Below are 19782 nucleotides of genomic sequence, written 5' to 3'. Positions count from 1 at the left end.
TGCCGGGCAGATCAGAAGGAAACACATCGGCGAACTCTCAAACTACTGGCATTGAATCAATCGTCGGAGACTGTGCAGTGGTGTCTCGAACATAAGCTAAGTAAGCCAAACACGCTTTTCCAACCATGCGCTGAGCCTTCGGGAAAGAGATAACCCTGCTAGGCATGTCAACTGTGGAACCCTTCCACTCCAATCTTCGCGATCCTGGCATCACTAGTGAAACAATCTGGGCATGGCAATCAAGGACGACGTGATATGGAGATAGCCAATCCATGCCTAAGATAACCTCAAAATCGATCATGTCTAGCAATAGAAGATCTGCTCTAGTCTCGAGACCACAGAAAGTGACCACACAGGACCGGTAGATCCGATCCACAACCACAGAATCACCCACAGGAGTGGACACATGAACAGGAATACCCAAAGGCTCGGGAGAAACAACCAGAAAGTGAGCGAACAGAGACGATACATATGAATAAGTAGACCCTGGATCAAATAATACCGAAGCAACTCTACCACCAACGGAAATAATACCTGTGATGACGGCATCTGAGGCCAATGCATCCAGCCTGGCTGGAAGAGCGTAGAACCTGGCTGGGGCACCTGATGGCTGGCCCCCACCTGACTGGGGAGTGACTGGCTGACCTCTCCCTGTCTGACCTCCACCTCTAGGATGGACTCTACCCGTCTTCCCTCCACCTCTAGGTGGCTGGGCGGCTGGTGCCAGAGTCTGGGGCTGCTGGCCCTGCTGTACTGCCTTACCCCGAAGCTTGGGGCAAGTCCTCCTCAGATGAATCGGATCTCCACACTCGTAGAACGCTCTAGGAACCATAGCCTGCTGCCCTGGAGTTTGAGTCTGCTGACCTTAATACCCACTGAATGAACCCTGGATAGCTGGAGGATGACATGAACTCTCCGGCATGGCACTAAAATAAGTGTCAGGGGACCACGAGGGCCTGAATGCCCACTGGAGGAACCCTGAATAGCTGGCGGGTGGTAGGAACTCTCTGGCATAGCACTGAAATAGAGGCGTGCTGGAGGCCCCCGGGCAGGTGGTGGTGCTGAAACGGGTGGCCTACTAGACTGGCCCCTCCCAAACTGACCTCTGCCCCTAGCTGGGGCACCGCTGAACTCACCGGAGAACCTAGCTCTCGTATCCTGCTGTATCTGCTCTCTACCCCTCTGGCGATATCCCTCAATCCGACGATCAATCTCGACCACTAGCTGATACCCTGTGCCCATCTCTACCTCTCGAGCCATACTGAACCGAATCCCGGGCTGCAACCTTGCGACAAACCTCCGTACCCTCTCTGCATCTGTAGGAAGTATCATGAGTTCATGGCGGGATAACTCTGAGAACCTCGCCTCGTAGTCAGTCACAGATATCTGTCCCTGCTCGAGCTGCTCAAACTGGTACCGCAGCTCCTCCCTCTCAGAGGGCGAAATGTATCTGTCCAAGAATAACTACACGAACTTACCCCAAGAATATAGGACCGCCACCATCTACGGGCCCTGCCCTCCAGCTTGAAAGTAGTGAAGTCAACACCATGCGACTCCAATATCCTCATGTTGTGCAGTCTGTCCCTGCACCGGTCAATGAAGTCCTGAGCATCCTCATGACGCTCACCCCCGAAGACTGGAGGGTGAAGCCTGGTCCATCTGTCTAATAACTTCTGTGGGTCACCATCCATAGCTGGCCTGGGCTGGGGTGCCACTACAGCAACTGGCTGAGCCCCATCTGCGGGTAGTGCACCCGGAGTCTGATATACTGTAGCTGCATGGCCTGGAGCCTGAGCAGTAGGGGTCTGGGCTCCCCTTCCTGCCTGAGAAGTAGCTGGGTCTGCTGGAAATAAACCAGCCTGAGTCATAGTGTCCATGAACCGTAACATGCGGCCCATGACCTCCTGAAATCCCGGTGCTATCATGAAATCCGCCGGGGTAGGCTCAGCTGCGGGTACCTCGCCCTGATCCTCAATAATAGGATCCTCTATAGGATCTGCCGGTGGTGCAACTGGAACGGCTCTGGGACGCCCTCACCCCTACCACGGGCCGGTGCCCTCCCCCGGCCTCTACCTCGGCCTCTAGCAACGGGGGGAGCAGCTCCTCCCAGGGACGTCGGCGGTACCAGTTCTCACCATATGTGAGAGAATAGAAGAGGGAAATCTAGTACTCTAAGCACTGCACGACGGGAAATGAATAAAGAGTAGTCTTTCCTAATACCCTATAGCCTCTCGAAGATAAATACAGACGTCTCTGTATCGATCAACAAGACCCTATCAGGTTTGCCCATAACTCGTGAGACCTACGTGAACCTAGTGCTCTGATACCATGTTGTCACGACCCATTTTTCACAATAGGTCATGAGGGCGCCTGACACCCTTGTCAGGCAAGCCATTGCGGAAATATTATCAAAATACTTTTATTGCTTTTAATTAGAATTAAGCGAAATAAACACTCAACTTGGAATTTAAAACCAGAAGAGATAAATATCATAATGAAATAGTTACACGACCCCAAAATAATCGTCTACCAAAGTGTGTGCCAGACCTGGTGTCACAAGCTATGGGCAACTAGTAGAAAAGAATACCACACTACCCTACTGTCTGGATCAGAATAGACAGAAAATAACAATACAAAAGAAAGACTTCTTTGGCTGCGGATCGACATGGAAGGAAAAGCAGCTCACCGTAGAAGTCCCAAGCCTGCTCACAAATGCGCACCAGAGAAATAACCGGATCCACCTGCCTCAGACCCTGTACATTTAAGTACAGAAGCGTAGCATGAGTACATAAACAATATGTACCCAGTGAGTATCCCGCCTAACCTCGAAGAAGTACAGACGAAAGGTCGACTTGATACTCACTAGGGCTAGATAATATCATAAGTTTAAGTTTAACAGTAAAAAATCTATAACAGGCAACAGTTTACAACTAGGCATATAAGTCATATTCTCGCTAAGATTCCGATTAATCAATTACTTCATTCACAATTACCAATTCCTTTCGAGTCATGAAAAAGCAATTCTAATAGTTAACACTCTCAGGTAAATCTATATAAGCATGCGCAAATATACCGAGGCGACGACCCGATCCAACAGAAATAAATTGTGCACTTGTCGAGGGTCGACGACGCGCCTAAAGATGCATCTATTCATACCGAGGCGATCGGCCCGATACACAAATAAGTAGGAATATCAAGTATACACACAAGGCACATCAATAGTCATAAATGCCAAGCAAGACTTCAACAATTATACAAGTACGTTCTTATTCCCTTTTTAAATCTCTAGCATATCCTAGGTGCTCATAGTAACAATATTATATAGAGAGTCATGAAAAATAAGCATGATGTGGGTCCTAAGCTACCCGGACCATTAACATAGTAGTAGCTACGCACGGACTCTCGTCACCTAGCGCGTGCGTAGCGCTCGCATTTAGCAACAATTACTCAATTATTAATCCTATGGGGACAGTTCCCCCTCACAAGGTTAGAAAGGAGACTCACCTCGCTCCAAAGCGCGCTCCCAATATCAAGAACAAGCCCAAGCTCTTAATTCGAAGTCGAACGATCGCAAACTAGTTAAAATAGGTAAGAACTAGTCAATAAAGGCTTAAAAGGCCGAATTCTAACTATTTGAGTAATTTCCCAACCTTCCCCACAAGTTTTCTAAATTCCGACCCCGAGCCCACTTGCCCGGATTCCAATATTTTTCGAAGGAAATTGTTCTCTACAACCTAAGGATCAATAATATATAAATTCTAGCCCATTTCACAACAAATTAAATGATTAAATCTTAGTTTTATTAAAACCCTAGGTCTAGCCCTAATCCTTTGATTTTATCAATTTTTTAGTGTTTAATCTACCTAATATACATGTATTTAAACTACGGATGAATGGGGATTACTTACCTTACAATGCTATGTTGAAACTCTCTCTTTGGAAGCACCAAAATCGCCCTAGTGTGGCGTGTGTAATGAAAAATGGTGTTTGAGTTCGAATTAAATGAAGGCCACTGCCCAGCGATTTCCGTTTCTGGGGTTAGGGGACCGCATCTGCGGTCCCGCACCTGCAAAGATGGAGCAGCATCTGCGGAACTGGGCAAGAGGAGGTTGGACCGCTTCTGCGGTCTGAGGCCCGCATATGCGGAGCCGCTCCTGCAGTTACTGGGCCGCTTCTGGGCTTGGGCTGAAAATGGCTGGACCGCATCTGCGGTCTGGGGATCGCATAAGCAAAACCGCTTCTGCGGTCCCTGGGCCGCTTCTGCAGTCTTCCCTGGGCTTCCCCCTTTTCGCTTTTGTGATGGTCTGACCGCATCTGCGGTCCCGCTTCTGCGGCTCAAGAACCGCAGATGCGGTTATGACAGAAGCAGCAACACCTTCAGCCCTTTTTAAGTTTTTCTACTTAGCTCGACCCTCGCTCGTTTGACGCTCGGGGCTCACGAGCCCCGCCCGAACATACCGACAAGTCTGAAATCACGAGGCGGACCTACTCAAACCCTCAAAACTCCCAAAACATGCTAAATCTTGGAATCACCCCCGAAAACCAAATGAATCAAACTATTGAATCTTCAAGTTCTTAATTTTCCTCTAACGGGTCAAAACGCCCTTAAACTACTCGGATTGACACCAAATTTTACGGGCAATACTTAAACGACATTATGGACCTGTACCAAGCTTCGGAACCAAAATCCGAGCCCGATACCTAGGGAATCAATGATTACTTAGTTTCTTTAATTCCTTAAAGCTTCAATTAAACAATTTTAGATAGAAATTCATTACTCGGGCTACGGACCTCGGAATTCGATTCCGGACACACGCCCAGGTCCCATATTTTCCCACGGACCCTCAGAAATTGTCAAATCACAAATCCGGGCCCATTTTCCCAAAATGTTGACCGAAGTCAAACTTGGTCTTTTTAAGAAATCCTAAAGAAGCAAATGGGCATATTTTTACTCAAAACCCTTCGAATCCCCGGGCCAATCTCCCCCGCCAGTCGTAAATTAGTTAAAGCAAGTACGGGAGGCTTTATTTAGGGGAACGGGGTTCTAAAAGGCAAAACGATCGGTCGGGTCGTTACAGATGTTAGCCTAGTATGTATCTCCAAGGTAGTTTCCCCCTCTTTCATCTTGAACAATTCATATTGTCTAGTTAGCACATCAACCTTTGACTGTTTCACTTGAGAGTACCATCATGAGCACACTACAAAGCATCCTATATAGCCTTTGTATCTCTGGAAGCACAGATTCTATTGTATTCATCAGGACCAATTCAACAAACCAGAATCTTCTTAGATTTGGCATTCTTTTGAACTCCCTTAACATCTTCTTCTAAATAATTTTCTCTTGGCTTTGGCCTAATGGGGACACCCTTGTCGTCAAACATCATGGGAATCTTTGTTCCATTCTCAACAATGTCCCAAAGTTTCAGGTCTTCTCCTTCCAAAAAATAACGCATCATTTCATTCCACCATCCGTAGCATTTTCCATTAAATAATGGTGGCTTGTTCCTTCTTAAGCATCTGGTGGTGCAGCAATTGTAGATCCTTTAAATTTTTAGCCTCTTATAATAAAACTAGCTCTTATACCAATTGTTATTTTAGACTACATCTAGACACAAGAAGGGGGGGATTAAATTGTGTCCTACCTGATTTTCGTATTTCAAAGGGCCTGGTTCTTTGAACTATTCAACCAGACACAAAGAGAAATAATTGCGTAAAGGTAATCAACACATAGATTTTTACGTGGAAAACCTCCTCGATCAAGGAAGTAAAACTCATGACCTATCTAGTACGATTTTCCTCAAATCTCCACTAAACATCATAAAGCAGTTTTAGGTTAAAACTCTATAACCAAGGGGACTAATGAGGTATTTGGCCAAGCTTTTGGAAGGAAAAAAAGTGCTTTTGAGGAGAAGCAGAAGCAGTTTTGGAGAAGCAGAAAAAAGTAGCTTCTCTCCAAAAGCACTTTTTTGAGAAGCACTTTTGAGAAAAATACACTTAGAAGCAGTTTTTTAAAGCTTGGTCAAACACTAATTGCTGCTCAGAAGTGCTTTTTAAACTAACTAGCCAAACACAAACTGCTTCTCACCAAAAGTACTTTTGAGAAAAGCACTTTTGAAAAAAAAGCACTTCTCAAAATAAGTTGCTTTTTGCTGCTTGGCCAAACGGGCTTTTTCAAATTCAACTAGAAGTTTGTTATCAGCTTCTTTGAGTTCACTGTCTAGTTTCTCATGTCTATCAGTGGGTAGGTCCTTACCTTTATTTGGAGCATTGAGTAATTTATTTATCTTAGATTCTAAGGCAACTTTTTCATCTTCTAACACAAGGATCTGGTCTTTCAGATCAACTACAAACACTTCAAGATTTTCTTTACTTATTTTTCAGACCAGTGTTCAAACCTAAGTGACGTATAGTCATTCATCAACTATTCCTTTTCATCAGAAATATTTAGATATGCATCAATTAAGACACCTGACAAAGAAATTAATTTCTTTCTAGAGTAGGTCTTGGATTTTGTCTGAATCGTTATCCTCATTGGTCATCAATGACTGATATTCATCTTCACTTCCATCATCATCATCATCGGACTCATCAGTTGAGGATGATTGCATGGCAGCCATAGCGCTTTTAACAATTTTATACATTGCCTTATTTATCATTCTTCGTCTAGGAACCCCGTCTTTCTTCTGCTATTTTTCGTTTTTAGGATTGTTCTTCTTCCACTCAAGTTCTCACAAGGGAGAGCTTTTGATGAAGTGATCTTTCTTTCTACATTTGTAGTATCTATTATAGTGTTGTTATTTTTCTCCACAGTCTTGGATTTGGATGAGCTACCTTTCTTCAAGAATCCACATTTACTTATTACTCACTAGAAACGTCTAGTGAGAAATGCCATATCATCTTCTTTAGTGTCCTATTTATGAGTGGTCTTCAGTACCAGGTTTTTGCCCTTGCGAGGTTCAGTTGTTTATTGATCTAGGCAATCTTGATTGAGCTATAACTCATAAGTTTTCAAGTTACCAATGAGGTTATCAAGGGTCATTGTATTCGAGTTTCTTGCTTCAGGAATTGCATTGACCTTGCTATCCCATGAAGGGGGCAATACGCTCAGAATTTTTCTCATAATTTTGTTACGAGGAATAACTTCTCCAAGAGATATTAGTTCATTGATGATTGATGTGAGCCTAGTATGCATCTCCAAGATAGTTTTCCCCTCTTTCATCTTGAACAGTTCATATTGCCTAGTTAGCATATCAATCTTTGACTGTTTCACTTGGGAGGTACCTTCATGAGAACACTACAAAACATCCCATGTAGCTTTTGCATCTCTGAAAGTAGAAATTCTATTGTATTCATCAGGACCAATTCCACAAATCAGAATCTTCCTAGCTTTGACATTCTTTTGAACTCCTTTAACATCTTTTTTTTTTGAATATTTTTCTCTTGGCTTTGGTCCAGTGGAGACATCCTTGTCATCAAATATCACGGGAATTTTTGGTCCCTTCTCAACAATGTCCAAAAGTTTCAGGTCTTCTCCTTCCAAGAAATAACGCATCCTTTCCTTCCACCGTCCGTAGTGCTTCTCATTAAATAGTGGTGGTGTAACGATTGATTGTCCTTCTTGAGCATCTGGTGGTGCAGCCATTATAGATCCTTTCAAGGTGTTATATCCTCTTATAAAAGAACCTGCTTTGATACCAATTATTATTTTAGACTACACCTAGACACAAAAAGGGGGTTGAATTATGTCTTACTTGATTTTTGTATTTTCAAAGAACCTGGTTCTTTGAACTATTCAACCAGACACAAAGCAGAAATAATTGCGGGAAGGTAATCAACATAGAGAATTTTACATGAAAAACCTCATTGCTCAAGGGAGTAAAAACTACAACCTACCCGGTAGGATTTTTCTCAAATCTTCACTAAACTTCATAAAGCAGTTTTAGGTTATAACTCTAAAACCAATGGGACTAACTCTAGTATTCCAATTCTACAATCAACCCAATTGTAGTAACCCCTTCCCAAACTAACTCTACCCTAGAAATCTTACAAAAAGGAAGTTTCAATAATGAACTACTATTGTACTTCTTTAAAAGCAGATAGGTTACAATTCAGGACACTAGACTCAACCTAACAACTAGAGAACTTGATCAGCTTCATCTTTAGGAACTGGTTCTTCAATTGATTGGCTTGAATCTTTAGAAGTACCTTTCTGTTATGATTGCTATTGTCAGAAGTATTCGCAATGATTTCTCTCAATAGCAGTAGTCTTGAAGTGAAGCAAAAAGTCTTCTTTTATAGTTGCAAGGTTGGCCGAAAATATTTTTTAGAAAATACTCCAATTTTTTATTAATACTCCAAACCTAGAATATTTCGGTTAAGGAAAACCTTTCCTATTTAGATTTGTTTTCCTTATTTGTTTCTAACTTGTCAACCTTCTTTTTTCATACAAGTCTTTCCCATAAATACAAATTCCTTTTGGTGCACCGAGTCCTTCAACAAGTGTATTCCTTTTAGGATGCGGACAAACTCTCTTGGGAATTCTAACTTGCATAGGAATAGCAGCCTTTGCGCTTGAACAACATTATGTCATTGTTCTACTGTGACCCAGATTCTCTTGACATTCATCTCTATTATCTGTAGCTCATTCTAGTAGCACACCAAACTGGATCATGAAACCTGATTCTCAGATGATTTGTTAATCATCAAAACATAATTCTATGCTCATCTCAACACTTAGCCCTCCTTCCCATATGGAGTCTGGAACCCAAGTGGCATAAGTTGCATCTTTGTTGCTGGGGTAGTGTCGGCCTCAGAAATGGAGTGTGAAGAGGCAAATAGAGTTCAAATGAAAAATGGAACGTGATGTGGAAAAAACTGTGAATTAGAGCATAAATTCGTGCGTCCTATTTTTACCGATAACTCTTTCTCTCACACGTTTGATTTTCTCTTTTCTTGAGTGAATCAATAAGAAAAGGGAATATTTCATCAATTTTTTTATTCCTTATGTACACGGTCGAGATCAGACACGCCCGATTTTCTAGGGTTTGAGGGATCGCCTTAGGTCCGAGTTCGGGTAAGGTCGATTCCAAGGTCGACTGACTAGACTCGAGATCGAGGACGGAATACGATGCCCGAAGATAGGAGTACGAGGAATATCGAAGCCGAGTATGCTCGACCACGAATAATGCCATTATGAACTTGTAATAGAATGGGCAAGATTCCTGCTACGTCCCCAAGATTATGGCGCAAATCTCAGAATAAGATTGTAGGATTTCGTACTAGGCGGTTATACAACTGTACCAATAATATTACTTACTGTAAATAGAAATGTACCTTATTTAGGGTTTCCCTCTTATATAAAGGGCACTTCAATCATTTGTAACATGATCTAATCATTGTCAAAGAATATGCTATCCTACTTTTCTTGCTTATTGTTCATCAGAGCCGTCCTTTAGCTTTATTGTTCTTACTTTATTATTCTTAATTCCTCTCGAGGTCACTAAGCTCGAGGACGATACTGGTGAACAACACTGGTTTGGTTTACTTGTTTTCTTTCGTTTATAACTCACATTTCTTGATTATTAATTGGTATTGAACTTAATCACATATCTTTAAAACAACAAATCAAATTTAATTGTTACTCATATTTTCGAGGTAAGCAGTTTGGCGCCCACCTTAAGGCTAAAGATAATAGTGATTATTTCTTTACTGATTCTCATTACACACGTTATTTTTATGCTTTTTCTTCTCAAGATTTTCTAATTCTCAGGATTAAACATGTCAAACTCGCAAAATACACCTATTCATGACAACGAAGGTCTTGGATTTCATGGTGAAAACAACAATTTAGGGGTCGGTGTACCACCAATAAAACCTAGGGAAATGAAAAATCTTGAACCAGTTGACATTAGTTCGCACATTGCTTTAAATGCAGATTTAGGCGCAAACCCCGGAGAGAGTGTACGCACATAAGCCCAATTTGGGGGCCAAGGAACACCAGGTATAGGAGATGGTGGAGTCAGCCTCCAAGTGATATTCGAGATGTTGCAAGCTCAGCAGATCGCCATCGCCCAACTTCAGAGTCAGAATAAAACTCCGAGCCTAGCTGAACTAGAAAACACTCAACCTGCTAAACCAGCGCTAGAGAGGTCAAACGGAAATGACTCGGGGACTGACCCCACCATTATGAGGATGCTCGAAGAGCTCACCAAGAGGATTGAGTCCAGGGAAAAAAAGATTGAGGAGAATAATAATAAGGTGGAGACTTATAACTCCCGTGTTAACCAGATACCGGGGGCACCTCCAGTTTTGAAAGGTTTAGATGCAAAAAAGTTTATACAAAAACCGTTTCCTTAGAAGGAGGCTCCGATGCCCATCCCTAAAAAGTTTCTCATGCCCGATATACCCAAGTATAATGGGACAACCAACCCTAACGAGCATATTACTTCATAAACTTGCGTTATCATGGAAAATGACTTGAACGACGATGAGATCGAATCAGTATTGCTAAAAAAGTTTGGAAAAACATTGTCAAAAGGAGATATGATTTGGTATCACAACTTGCCTCGTAATTCTATTGATTCGTTTTCTATGTTAGCAGATGCCTTCGTGAAAGCACACGCTAGAGCCATAAAGGTGGCAACGAGAAAATCGCATGTCTTCAAGGTAAAATAAAGGAATGGCGAAATGCTTAGGGACTTTGTGTCTAGGTTCCAGATGTAGCGAATGGAATTACCACCAGTCTTGGATGACTTGATAGTACAAGCTTTTATGTAGGGTTTGAATGAAAGGAGCTAGATTGTGTCTCGACAATTAAAACAGAATCTGATCGAGTATCCAGCTGTGACGTGGTCGGACATACATAACCGTTACCAATCAATGATTAAGGTTGAGAACGACCAGTTGGGAGCCCCCTCGGGCTCAGTTCATCCTAACAGGCCGAAAGCTAAGCCCCCGAGGGATATAAATAGGGAATCGAGGTCAAACAAAGAACGGTATCAACCATATGTTGATCGGAGAAGCGATCGAGGACAGAGATCTCGGGAACTCATGAGTAAGAGCGGGTTCGATAAACATACCAATCCCGCGGAGGCACCTCGATTGTCTGAGTATAGTTTCAGTGTAGACGCATCAGGGATCGTGTCAGCTATTGGAAGAATCGAAGATACCAGGTGGCCCAAGCCTATCCAAACCGATCCTTCTCAGAGGAATCCAAATTTGATGTGCAAGTATCATGGAACACATGGCCATAGAACCGAAGACTGCATGCAACTAAGGGAGGAGGTAGCTCGGCTGTTCAACGAAGGCCACCTTCGAGAATTTCTCAGTGATCGAGCTAAAAACTATTTCGGGGAGAGAGATGTAAGAAAAAATGAGCAGGAAGAACCACAACATGTAATCCACATGATCGTTGGCGGTGTCGACATCCCACAAGGACTTGTGTTCAAATGCACCAAGGAATCAATCACCAGAGAAAAACGGACTCGGAGCTATGTGCCCGAGGACGTCCTATCATTCTTTGATGAGGAAACAGAAGGCGTATCCCAACCGCACAACGACGGCCTGGTAATTTCTATTCTTTTAAATAAAATTCAAGTTAAGCGTGTTCTAGTGGATCCAGGTAGCTCAACAAACATAATCAGATTGAGGTTCATGGAACAACTCGGCCTACAAGATCAGATCATACTTGCGTCCTACGTCTTAAATAGCTTCAATATGGCAAGCAAAACAACAAAAGGGGAGATAATCCTACAAGTATACGTAGCCGGAACCATACAGGAAACAAAATTCCATGTCATCTAAGGCGACATGAGGTATAATGCACTCCTCGGGAAACCATGGATACACAACATGAGGGCAGTGCCTTCAACTCTTCACCAGATGATGAAGTTCCCAACAGAAAAGGGAGTGAAAACAGTCTACAGAGAGCAACATGCTGCAAAGTTTGAAGTCGAGGAAGTGGTGCCGATACCACAGCCTTCGACCTCGGAGAAATCGAGCACCAAAGGTAAGCAGGCGGCTAAATAGCAATCACCTCCCCCAGCCTCCATGGAATCGAAACAACAGGTAATCGAAGACAAAGAAAAGGACTTCCTTACTCCTCGAACCTTCACCGTTCCCGAAGAGTTTGATGCAACCAAATCAACCATGGAGGAACTGGAGTAGGTCATACTGATCGAATACAAGCCCGAGAGAAAGGTATACCTAGGAACGGGATTAACCCCCAAACTCACAAAAAAACTCATTCAATTTCTAATTGATAATATGGATTGCTTTGCTTGGTCCCATTAGATATGACAGGGATTCCACCGAAAATCACCACACATCGGCTAAGCATCGACCCCAGGTTCAAATCGGTAAAGTGAAAAAGAAGGCCCCGGTCCAAGGTGAAACATGCGTTCATATAGGACGAGGTAACCAAACTTCTTAAAATAGGGTCTATTCGGGAGGTAAAGTACCCCAAATGGTTAGCCAATGTAGTTGTAGTTCCTAAAAAAGGAAATAAACTTAGAATGTGTGTAGACTATAAGGACCTGAACGAAGCATGCTCAAAAGACTCTTTCCCACTGCCCAACATCGATCATATGATCGATGCCACGGCCGGCCACGAGATCCAAACTTTTCTCGATGCCTAATTCAGGTACAATCAAATTCAGATGAATCCGAAGGACCAGGAAAATACTTTGTTTATTACTAAATTTGGAACTTATTATTTAACATAATGCTTTGCGGGCTAAAAAATACGGGAGTTACATATCAATGCCTAGTCAACAAAATGTTCGAAGAACAAATAGGTAAAACAATGGAAGTTTACTGGTGATTGGATAAGTCCCTGCACACAGAGGACCATTTGACTCATTTGTAGGAAACATTCAAAATTTTGAGAATGTACAACATGAAGCTTAACTTGGAGAAATGTGCCTTCGGAGTTGGCTCGGGTATGTTCCTCGGCTTCATGGTGTGGAATCGAGGTATCGAAATTAACCCCGATAAGATCAAGGCCATTGAGGATATCACAATTGTAGACAGCGTGAAGGCCATGAAAAGGCTAACGGGACGAATTGCTGCCCTAGGTCGGTTCATTTCGAGGTCATCAGATCGGAGCCATCGATTCTTTTCTTTGCTCAAAAAGAAAAAGGATTTTTCATGGACCCCGGAATGTCAGCAAGTCTTAGTATAATTAAAGTAATATCTATCGAGCCCGCCTTTGCTTCACACCCCAAAGGTAGATGAAAAAATTTACCTATACTTGGCAGTGTCCGAGATAGCGGTAAGTGGTGTACTAGTTCGAGAAGAGCAAGGTATGCAATTCCCTGTTTATTGTGTGAGCCGAACTTTAGGAGATGCTGAAACTAGATACCCTCACTTAGAAAAATTAGCACTTGCATTGATAAGCGCATCTAGAAAGCTAAAACCATATCTTCAGTGTCATCCCACATGTGTATTAACAACTTACCCCCTTCGAAATATTTTGCATAAACCTGAGCTATCGGGCCAGTTGGTCAAATGGGTCGTCGAACGCAACGGGTACGATATCGAGTATCAACCCCGAACGACTATCAAGTCGCAAATCCTAGCTGACTTCGTGGCCGATTCTACACCGAACCTCGTACCCGAAGTGGAGAAAGAACTCCTACTATGATCAGGTACATCATCGGCGGTATGGACCCTTTTCACGGACGGTGCCTTGAAAGTAAAAGGATCCGGGCTTGGCATTATCTTGAAACCGCCTACGGGTGGTACCATTAGACAATATATCAAAACTTCTAGGTTGACTAATAACGGGATCGAGTATGAGGCCATGATTACAGGTCTCGAACTAGCTAAAAGCTTGGGAGCAGAAGTCGTTGAAGCCAAGTGCGATTCACTGTTAGTGGTAAACCAAGTAAACAAAAGCTTTGAAGTTTGAGAGGATAGAATGCAACGGTACTTGGATAAGCTACAGGTAACTTTGCACCTCTTCAAGGAGTGGACCCTGGATCGTGTGCCTCGAGAGCAAAATAGCGAGGCCGATGCACTTGTTAATCTGGGATCATCTGTCGAAGAAGATGACATCGTCCTGGGGACTGTCATCCAGTTATCGAGATCTGTGGTCGAAGAAGGTCATGCTGTGATAAATTCAACAAGTTTGACTTGGGACTAGAGGAATAAATATATCGATTATTTAAAAAATGGAAAACTCCCATCGGACCATAAATAATCGAGGGCCCTACGAACCAAGGCTGCTAGGTTTGCATTAGATGAAGACAGAACATTGTACCGGAGAACGTTCGACGGGCCATTGGCGGTATGTTTAGGGCCAGGGGACACCGATTTTGTTCTAAGAGAAATCCACGAAGGTACTTGTGGGAATTACTTCGACGCCGAGTCTTTGGTTCGTAAATTTATTAGAGCAGGATATTACTGGGATAGCATGGAAAAAGACACTAAAGACTTTTTAAAAAGTGCGATAGATGCCAAAGGTTTGCACCGATGATCCATCAGCCCGGAGAACAACTCTACCCGGTCCTATCCCCATGGCCTTCCATGAAATAGGAAATGGACATAGTCGACCCTCCACCAACGGCCCCAGGTAAAGCTATATTTATTTTGTTTATGACTGATTATTTTTCTAAATGGGTGGAAGCACAGGTCTTCAAGAAGGTCAGAGAAAAATACTACAATGGGTGGCGGCGTAGAAGCAGAGGATCAAAAGATTCTACAATAGAAGGGATAACCTTCGACACTTTAGAATCGGGGACTTAGTTCTACGGAAAGTCACCATCAATACTCGAGACCCGAATGAAGGGAAACTTGGCCCGAATTGGGAAGGACCGTACCGAGTCCTCGGAGTTGTCAGTAAAGGATCTTACAAACTTAGCACAATGGAAGGTGAATAACTACCGAACAATTGGAACGTATCGTTAGTCAAACGATACTATTGCTAAGGCATGAATGTATCTTTCTTGTCCACTTGGATTTGAAACTAACTCATTGCAGGTGTTCGATCGAAGATATCGGAGGCACCATTTTACACGAAGGCCTTAGTTTTTAAAGCATGTGTTGCACTCTTTTTCCGTTAGATAAGATTTTGTCCCAAATGGGTTTTACCGACGAGGTTTTTAACGAGGCAACAACTATATGCTACCTAAGGAGAACTCAACAGTATCCAAGGCTTTCTTTCAATAAACCTCGAATACTGGGGGGGCATCACCCTTGGAGGTCATATTTTTTAGGAAAATACTTCACGCCTAAGAGGGCCTCGATAGGAGAACTTTGTAATGGGCCAAACGATCAGATGAACCATGTCCATATAGAATAGTCGAGACCCGACGGCAAAAAATGTACGCGTGTATCAATTAATTGAAGAAGCATTCTATTTATATCAAAAACACTTTGTGTCTCAAAAAAGTCTACTATTATACGAGCTCTACACTTATAATCCTACGAGAAATAGCTGAAGAGCCAGAGCAAGAATGCACCCCCGAAATACTCGGGGACTGTCATCGACAGTCAACACATCCGAGTCATCGAAAACTCAGACTCATAAGACCTCAAAGTGGCATCCCCTCGATACAAAGTCCAAGGCCAACGTACTCGGGGACTAACCTTTCAAACAAGTTCGAAAGGTTATCGGGAAACAAGTCCAAGAGACATACCCGAAGGCTACGACCATATTAAAGACTATAGTCATATAAAAAGGCTATGGGCGAAATAATGCGGCTCGGAGACGTTCGACTTCCACCATGATAAGTTGGTATTTTACCAACTTATCTTGTCTTTAAGCCTATATTTTTGCTATGTTTGAGTGATAAAATCACGTGTTTTAATGCCATTTACTTCTATATTACAGGTTCTATGTGATTTAGAGATGATCTTGAGGAAGCCAAGTGAAACGAGTGAAAAGAGGCTAAAAAGAAGAAAATCTGCAAAAGGGCTTCAGTTTTCGCAAATGCGACATAATCCTGGGAATTGTGAAGAAATCGGTGCTGGGAATTGCGAGAAGTGTATCGCAATTGCGAAGGAAGGCAAATCAGGCAATCTTGGCAAATGCGAAGAAGACTTCGCAAATGCGAAGTCAACCAGGGCAGTCAACCTTCGCAAATGCGAAGTCCTCTTCGCAAATGCGAGAGTACACAGTGTAGCCATGGTTCGCAATTGCGAACTTTTGTTCGCAAATGCGAAGATCGCGATTCAGTTCTGGGCAATTCTGGAATTTCACATTTTTTTGGCCCCAAACCATTTAATACCCAAACCAGCTCATCTTTGGCATATTTTCATTTCTAAGGACTAGAGACAACAAGTTTTAGAAGCTAGGGTTTGCACACACACTTGAGTTTTGAAGATTTGAAGCTTGTGGTTAATAATTTCTTACCCATTTATGTTTATTTCTTCATTTCCTTGCTTTGTATTGTATATCTAAGTGTGTAGTATTTTATCCAACACTTGAATCTTGTTTATGGGAATATTTTTATTTAAAGTGTTGATTAAATACCTTGTTGTGCTTATGTACTGAATGATTTTTATCCTTTTATGAAGTGAGTTATTGTTACTTTAATTATTCTTGTTCTTTAATGTTTCCAAAGGTATTAGCTAACCCTAGGACTCGCCTATATACTCCAAATTAATTTGGGAAAGATTATTTGGGGTTGGAAAAGATTAATTAACAAGAAGTTGAGGCTTTAACCCTCATTTTATAGATTTTACCTAGGGATAAGATTGAACTACTTGTAGCCATATCCGGGTGTGCTTAATCTCCTAATTGTTTTAGGGATAATTCAATTAGGAAGTCTTGTTAGTCTTCGGAAGAAGCTAATTGTATGCGGCGAAATCAGAGGACTTAATTTCTCGCTATCAGGCCATTTGGGAAGAATGCCTCAAGGCTCCGAGGACATGGAGTCACGATCGAGTCCCCTCCCTTGGGGTTCGTCGAGACTATTCCAAAGAAGTTCAGAATGCCAGAACTCCCAAAATACAACGGGACCTCGGATCCCATCGATTACGTCACCGCATACACGTGCGCAGTGAAGGGCAACGACATAAAAAACAACAAGATCGAGTCAGTCCTACTGAAGAAGTTTGGAGAAACGCTCTCAAAGGGGGCCATGATGTGGTACCACAACCTAGCTCCCAGCTCCATAGATTAGTTCGCCATGCTGGCGGATTCCTTCGTAAGGGCGCACGCCGGTGCCATAAAGGTGGCAACAAGACAGTCCGACGTATTCAAGATTAAGCAAAGGGGAACGAAATGCTGCGAGAATTTGTGTCTCGTTTTTAGACAGAATGAATGGAGCTACACCCGGTCTCCGACGACTGGGCAGTGCAAGCCTTCACTCAAGGCCTGAACGAACGAAGCTCGATGGCATCAAGGCAACTGAAATAAACTCTGATCGAGTATCCCGCCGTAACCTGGTCGGAGGTCCACAACCGATACCAGTCAAAGATCAGGATCAAGGATGACTAGCTGGGGGGCCCTTCGGGCTCAGTATACCCGAGCAGGCTCTTGGTGAAGGAATCAAGACCAAATAAAGAGAGGTATCAACCATACCTCGAGGAGAGGAGGAACGCCCCGAGGCGCAACCTACCCTGTAATGATCGAAGGGTAGATCGAGGACAGGACCCTCAAGGGCTCATCAATAGAGCCAGGATCGATCGAAACATAGTACCAACAGGTGCACCCCACCTGTCAGAATACAACTTCAACATCGATGTTCCAGACATCGTGTTCGCTATCAGTAAGATCAGAGACGTCAAATGTCCCAAGCCGATGTAGTCAGATCCTTCTCAAAGGAATTACAACTTAGTATGCGAGTTTCAAAACACGCACGGCCACAGGACCGAGGATTGTCATCAACTACAAGAAGAGGTAGCTCGACTGCTTGACAAAGGGCATCTCCGAGAGTTTCTTAGCGATCGAGCCAAAAATTAGTTTCGAGAAAGGGAGGCAACCAAGAAGAGCGAGGCAAATGAGCCCCAACACGTCATCCACGTGATCATGGGGTGGGGGGGGGGAGGGGTCGATGCTCCGCAGGAACCCATAATGAGAAGTACGAAAATATCCATCATAGGAGAAAACCGGACTCGGGGATATATCCCGAAGACGCCCTCCGTTCAGCAAAGAAGACACCGAGACCCTATCTCAACCCCACAACGACGCCCTGGTAATTTCCTTCTTTGTAAATTCTTTTAAGATAAAATGTGTACTCGTGGATGCAGGCAGCTCGGCCAATATTGTCAGGTCAAGGGTAATAGAATAGCTCGGATTGCTCGACCAAATCGTGCCCGCCACTCGGGTCCTCAACGCATTCAACATGGCAAGCAAAAGAACGAAAAGAGAAATCATCCTCCCGGTCAACGTGGCGGGCATGACTCAAGACACCAAATTCCATGTTATCGAGGGAGACATGAGGTATAACGCCTTATTCGGGCGGCCATGGATACACTGCATGAGAGCAGTGCCATCCACCCTTCACCAGATGATAAAATTCTCAACAAAGGACGGGATCAAAACCGTCCTTGGGGAACAGCATGCGGCAAGGGAAATGTTCGCGATACACGATGTGGTACCAACGTTCCTACCTCCGCCCCCGGATAAGCCTAAGGGCGAATCGGGTCTCACCCTCGATCGAACTTGACAAAACCAAGCGGAAGTCCATACCGCGCCTTTGGCTCAGGCAATTACAACAAGTCAATCCCAAGGCATCGCTAGCGCTCCCACTTCAAGGTACGACCATCTCCCTTTTTCGTTTCGAATTCAAAACTAACCCTCGTGCAGGCACCCGACCGGAGCTGTCATAGCGCTAACACTGCCTGAAGACCACATGGCTCTAAAAATGCTCCCGTTGCACTCTTTATCTTCGACCAAGTTTTTGTCCCAAAAGAAGGGTTTTACCGGCAAGGTTTTTAATGAGGCAACATTTGCAAGCTGCCCAAAGAAAACTCCTCAAATACTCAAGACTCCTCTTGCGGGCAACCTTTGAACAATGAGGGTTGTTCTGCCAGAAAGCTGCCCGCTCAAAAAGGTTTTTTGAAACACCAAACGGGGTCCCTGTAGGAAAGCAATGTATCAGGCTCACGTCGGCAAATACATGTATTATCATACCAAGAAATCAAAGAATATCTTTTAAAAGAACACCTTCGCAAAGTAAGATTACAATTCTCTCGCCAAAAACGTCCTGAACACTCGGGACTGACGCCAGCAATTCGCCGCTCAAAATGGCTTCCGGGTCGAAACCCCGAAACCACAAATCCTTCAGGTAAGGCAAATGCGGAAATCGCCCAGCGTCATCAACATCGAAGTTACCTTGAATATTCGGAGACTTAGCGTCAACAATTTGGCAACCTCACGACCCTAGGGTCGGAACTGCGGGCTCATAAGGCCCCCAACAAGGTAACTCTAAGCTCACGAATGACGGCCTTTGATACTAAACCAACTCGATGACTCAGAGACTGTCGTCAATCGCCGTACACTGGAAAACCCAAAGTCGTAAGACCCCGAGCGGGCAGACTCCGTATAACCAGACCTATTTTATATGGCAACAAAAACTGTAAGACCTAAACAGGCATGACCAACTGTAAGACCTCAACAGGTATGACCAACTGTAAGACCTCAACAGGCATGATAAAACAGTAAGACCTCAACAGGCATGAAAATATTGTAAGACCTTTCTACAGGCATAAAACTCAATCCCGAAGTTTAGGCAATAAGTCGCATTTGTAAGAATCCCGAAAGGGCATACCCTCGGTGTAGACGCCTAAACTATCACTCGGGATTAAAAATGGCTCCGACCAAACACATATGAC

The sequence above is a fragment of the Nicotiana attenuata genome, unplaced genomic scaffold, assembly GCF_001879085.1.
Source record: "Nicotiana attenuata strain UT unplaced genomic scaffold, NIATTr2, whole genome shotgun sequence".
Lineage (NCBI taxonomy): Eukaryota > Viridiplantae > Streptophyta > Magnoliopsida > Solanales > Solanaceae > Nicotiana > Nicotiana attenuata.
This window is presented reverse-complemented; position numbering follows the sequence as displayed.